This window comes from Leucoraja erinacea, chromosome 26, assembly GCF_028641065.1.
Source record: "Leucoraja erinacea ecotype New England chromosome 26, Leri_hhj_1, whole genome shotgun sequence".
Lineage (NCBI taxonomy): Eukaryota > Metazoa > Chordata > Chondrichthyes > Rajiformes > Rajidae > Leucoraja > Leucoraja erinaceus.
In genome coordinates, this window is record NC_073402.1 from 18,029,052 (window position 1) to 18,035,416 (window position 6,365).

Below are 6,365 nucleotides of genomic sequence, written 5' to 3' on the forward strand. Positions count from 1 at the left end.
CTATATAATGTGTTAAGTTTGTACCAAAGTCAGTAGCTCTTTAGACCTGTCCTGGAGCTTCCAGCTCTGTGTTGGAAGGTTTAAAGAATTATCCAGCCTGTCAGAATAAATAATCGATTTTAACAGCAATGGATTCATAGTGTGTGTAATTAATTTTGTATCCACAAGAAAATAGTCTATCCGTGAATATGTTTTATGCACCGTTGAATAGAACGAGTAGTCCCTTCCCGTCGGATTTGCAATCCTCCATACATCTGCTATATTTGTGTTTTCCATATATGTATGTAAGAGTTCACTGGTTTTAGATTTCATATTACCTTTTTGTTTTTGCATCGATTTATCTGAATAAGGGTCTAAAACACAGTTGAAGTCTCCTCCAATTATAACATTTTGATAATTAAATTCTGCAATTATATTCAGAATTTTATTAAAAAATTGAGGGTTATCAAAGTTGGGCGCATATATATTTACCAGGGTAATTGGCGTATTATTGATCTCTCCTGCTACTATAAGATATCTCCCTTCCTTATCTGAAATAGTATTCTTTGATTTAAATGGAATTCCTTTACGGAAAATAATTGCAGTACCTCTAGATTTAGAAGTGAATGAAGAGTGAAATGTTTGGCCTATCCAGTTAGCCCTCAATCTCGTCTGATCTTGATGTTTAAGATGCGTTTCCTGTAGGAACGAAATGTCCGTGTTGTATGCTTTCAACTGAGCTAGTATCTTGCCCCTTTTAATAGGTTCATTAATACCCCTTATATTCCAACTACATAGTGTGACTCCTCCCATTTTCCTTTGATTGTCGTCATACATTTTTACCAATTCTAATGACCTTACTTATTATGGTGCATCCATACCTCAGGACTCTGGTTATTTTGGAAGCATTTATATTATAGACTTTCTTGGTAGTTCCCCTCTGCGATTGTCCTTGAAAAAAAACCACATAAATGTGACATATTGTGATAAAAAGAAAAAGTATATAGAATAAATGTACGGTGTCTGGATTTCCGACACCGTAGTGAGAGGCCCACTCGTCTGTGGGATACGACATCAATATTGCTTCCGGCGTAGCTGTTATGAGGTTAGCCCCGCTGACTTTATTACTCATAACATAGGGGGTAGGTACCATTTCCAAATCAGTTCTATTTCACCCCATTGCAGTATATATATATATATGTTTCATTCCGACTTATCAAATCTAATCAAGTATTCAGTTACATATATTCCTCTCTCTTTATCTCTTAACTATTTGTAATTGGTTTTAGTATTGTTAAGAGTGAGCTGTTCGTTGAAAGGGTTAACCAGAGTCAGGCTCCTGGAATTAAGCCAGGTGCCTGAGTCTCTTCGCCTCCCCACTCGAGCTGCGGAACCTGTGAGATTTACAATGTTGTCTGCTTTTATACACATATTTTATCAATATCAGTTTATGTATTAGTATTGTTAGTTATTAATTACTAATAATCTCTATACTTTGTAAAAGTCTGTCATAGTATGTAAGCCATGTGATGTTTTTCACTCTCTCTCAGCTTCAGCAGATCTGCATTCTTCTGTTATCAGTATTTCCTGGTTAAGCATCGCATGTCCTTGAATTAAATTCGAGAGAAGATTATAATGTCTAGACAAGTCTCGTTGTAAAATCTGTTACGAATAGTCATTTTAAAGCTTGGTGTTATTCACTTTTTTCTCTTTTCTACTAATATTCTTGTTGGGGGAATAAGCACATTAATTAGTTCATGACGTCTGGTGATCAATCTTCTTTTGTTGCTGCCTCAGCCACGATTTCTTGAGCGTATTTAAGGGATTCTACCGGGTTAGTGAATGTTTTTGAGATTCCCTTGAAAGTGATACGCATCCTAGCCGGATAAAACACTCCACATATGACGCCCTTGACACCGTAGAGAGCTTCTCTGGTCTTTTTTTTTTGTGTTTTTTTTTGTTTATTTTATAAGAAGTTAATACAGCACAAAACAGTACAGTGGCACCTAATTTTAGGTGCCAGCTATGTAATACCGTAATCCATTCTATGTACAACCTCTAGTTTTATGTTATAAGAAGGAAGTAAGCAGAACAAGAAAAAGAAAACAATAGAAAGGGGAAAAAGTGGAAAAATAGATGGTAGAGAGTAGAAAAACGTGAAGTGTGTATATAAAAAATAAAAAAAAGGAAGAGAGAAAGTGTGGAAAGTAGAAATAGAAGAGAAGGCCCCCTTAAAAGAGAATTTTCAAATCTGTATTCGGAGATGTAACTCTATCCGCGTCATGAACTGAAATCAGCAATCTTACGGCACCGCTGCATCACATGATTCCCAAAAAGTCGATGAAAGGAGGACCAACTCTTTAAGAATTGGTCATATTTATCTATTAGTCGGAGTCTCATTTCTTCAAGGCGTGCTATGTCCATCATATTCCTAATCCACATTTTAACAGTTGGTGTGGTTGTAGTTTTCCAAAATTTAAGTATCAATTTCTTTCCAATTATTAACTCATAATTAAAAAAACATTTTGATCTTTATTTAAAATTGGTATCTTCTCCTATTATTCCAAATATAATCCATTCCGTTTTAGGTTCTATTCTTGACTTGAAAATCTTGTAAATATATCAAATATATCACTCCAAAATTTATGTTCAACTTTGTACATCCAGCAAATGAGTGTGTTATATTAGCGTTTTGAAACAAACATTTATCGCATCTGGGAGAGACGTTTTTGGATAAAATTTATTCAACCTCGTTTTTGAATAATATAGTCTATGTAATAATTTGAATTGAATTAAATTATGTCTTGCATTAATAGAACAGTTATGTGTATTCATCAAATACTTTTTCCCATCTATCCTTTGAGATCTTTATCATTAACTCTTGTTCCCAATCTTCCCTTAATGCTTCTGTTGAGGGTGATTCTCTATTTAATATATTATTATAAAAGTATGATATTAATTTTTGTGAATCAGCCTTAATATTCATTGCTTCTTCTAAAGGATCTAAAAATATAGTTTGAAATCTATGTGTATATTTCTTCATAAAGTCACATACTTGTATATATTTCTGGTCTGTGAGAACTTTCTTCTCTTTTGCACAATCTCATAAGGGTAGTCCCGTAGAGGTTTAATAGAATCATTTCCATACATCATCTTCTCTCCGTGTTTAATTTTTTTCATCAGCGCTTCCACTGTTGGGATATCCCGAAGTTTGACTATAATCTGTCGTGGGTAGGCTTGTTCTCCTTGAAATCTTGATTTAAATCTAGGTAGTCGATGTGCTTCTTCAATTACTGGTGTCTCAGGTAAATTGAGTACATGTTTGATTAACTTGGCAGTGAACACACGAGCGTTTTCCCCCTCAGCTCCCTCTTTCACTCCATGTATTCGTATATTTTGACGTCTTGAGCGAGCTTCTAGTTCAACACATTTATCAGATACTTTTGTAAATTGGCTCTTGAGATTGTCTAATTCTAACTTCATTGCCTCCATTTCTCCAGCCATCTCTTCCACAACAGCTTCCAAATCTTTCACTGCAATTGCATTTGCGGAAATAGTTTCATGCACAGCCTCAAACATCTTTTTGGACTCTTCTGCCACCTTAGTAATTTTCCCCATTAGCTCTTCTTGCACATCATCAACTTTTTTTTGCAGAGCACCAATGCCCGCGAGTATTTTTTCATTACCAGCAATCAAGTTTAAATTTCCAGCTTTCACATCATTTTCCAAATCTCTTACCGAGTTCCTTAATTCCTCCATTTCAGTTTTCTCTTTTGTGATCAACTCAGTCTTAGATCGTGTAGTCATTCCAGAATCCACTCCAGAGGTTAGTTTTGCAGTTTCTTGGTGTTCTTGAGTCTTCAGCAGTTGTTTTGTCACTTTCCTCTGAGGACTCTGACCTGTAGCTGTGTTTTTCATTTAAAGTGATTTTCCCTCCGTTAAATCCACGGCGCTTACTGATGACGTCATCAGCACCGCGACATGAAATTCCGGTAAGTCTTTAAAATCGGTCCCGACCTCCAGACCCGATTTTAACGCGAAAAATCGCGATTTTTTCAGCGGAGCTAAAAGATTTGCGACTGCTAGCAAAGCATGCCGCCACCGGAAGTCTTGCCGCCACCGGAAGGAATGTCTATGAATAAATCGTTCTGGAGGTTTAATTCGCAACTTTTAAAAGACCCACAAGGGAGTATATATCTGAAAAAACAGATGGACTTATTCTTTGAGATAAATGATACACCAGATATATCCCCCACGCTATTATGGGAATCCTTTAAAGCATTTATTAGAGGAGTCATTATTTCATTTCAAGCTTATCAAAATAAAAAGAATAAGAAAGAACAAAGACATTTAGAAGAACAAATAAAACAATTAGATACAGATAATGCTAAAGATCCAACTATGGATAAACATAATAAAATCCTATTATTGAAATTCAAGCTGAATAAATTATTGTCAGAGAAAGTTATAACATTATTTCAAGTTACAAAACAAGAACACTTTGAATTCGGGGACAAACCCCACAAACTCTTAGCACGCCAGTTGAAAAAACGGGAAAAAGAGAATGCAATACTAAAGATTAAATCAGATAGTGGGGAATTATTAACACTACCCAAGGATATCAATAAAAGATTCGCTCAATTTTACGAAAATCTATATACATCTAAAACGTCAATAGATAATAATAAAGTTTCAGAATTTCTGGAAAATTGTAACCTCCCAAAATTAGAATTGAGGGAACAAGAGGAACTGGGAGCAACAATTACTTCTAAGGAGATAGAAGACACAATAAAAACACTAAAGAATGGCAAAACACCAGGACCAGACGGATTCAGTAGTGAATTCTATAAAGCCTTTTACGATATAGTTACCCCACGATTACAGAAAATGTATACATACGCTTTTAAAGAGCAAAGCTTACCCGAAACATTAGCAGAATCAACGATCACATTAATACTTAAAAAAGATAAAAACATAGAAGAACCAGGCTCATATAGAGCTATTGCTTTGTTAAATACGGATCAAAAAATAATAGCGAAAACACTAGCCAGTAGACTAAGCAGGTACGTTAGTAGATTAATAAATGGAGATCAAACAGGATTTATACCTAAGAGACACTCATTCAATAATCTGAGACGTTTGCTTAACATAATGCACTCACATAAATCTCACGACCAAGAGTTATCTATTATCTCACTGGGCGCAGAAAAAGCTTTTGATCAAGTAGAATGGGATTATATGATTAAAGTATTGCAAAAATTCCAATTGGGAGAAAACTTTATCGCATGGATAAAACTATTATATAACAAACCTACGGCTAGAATATTAACTAATAATATTTTATCCTCGAAATTTGAACTATCAAGGGGCAATAGACAAGGATGCTCATTATCACCGCTTTTATTTGCTTTGATAATTGAACCCCTTGCTGAAAAAATAAGAACACATCCGGATATTTATGGTTATAATACAAAATACTCAAAGAATAAAATATCCCTATATGCCGATGATGTACTACTGTACATCACAAAACCGCAAATTAGTATACCAAACATATTAAATTTAATTGAGGACTTTGGATCCTTTTCGAGATATAGAATAAATTGGAACAAAAAGTGAAATTATGTCGATTTAAAACCCAAAAGACTCAACACATCTTCGGAAATTTCCCTTTAAAATAGCTACAGAAAAATTCAAATATTTGGGAATTGAAATTACTAGAAATTACCAGGATATGTTTAAAGCCAATTATAATCCCTTACTCAAGAAATTGAATAATAATCTGATTAAATTCTGGAAAACACTTCCGATGTCCTTAATAGGCAGAATAAATGCTATTAAAATGGTTTTCTTACCACAAATTCTATACCTATTTCAATCAATACCTATATATCTCCCAAAAAAGTTTTTCAAAAAATTGGACTCAGACATTACAAATTTTATATGGGATTATAAATCCCATAGAATACAAATAGCACACCTTAATAAACGAAAAGAGCTGGGGGGTCTAGCGCTCCCTAATTTTATGTATTATAATTGGGCAGTAAATATTAAAAATATGATTCACCTGCTGGACAATTCTGCACAGCAGGCGGACTGGATGGTAATGGAAAAAGGGGACTGCTTCCCGAGTAATATAGGAGCGACCATCCTCTCACCAATAAATTTGAATAATAAAAATTACAATAAAAATCTAATTATACATAACACAATAAGAACATGGAAACAAATAAAACAGAATTTAAAATTAAGAAACCTATCTCTTTTAATACCAATAGTCAATAATCCATCGTTTAAACCATCAATCATAGACAAATCATTTATACAATGGGAAAGAATGGGAATTAAAACGCTCGAAGATCTGTATGAATTGGGGAATTTACTAT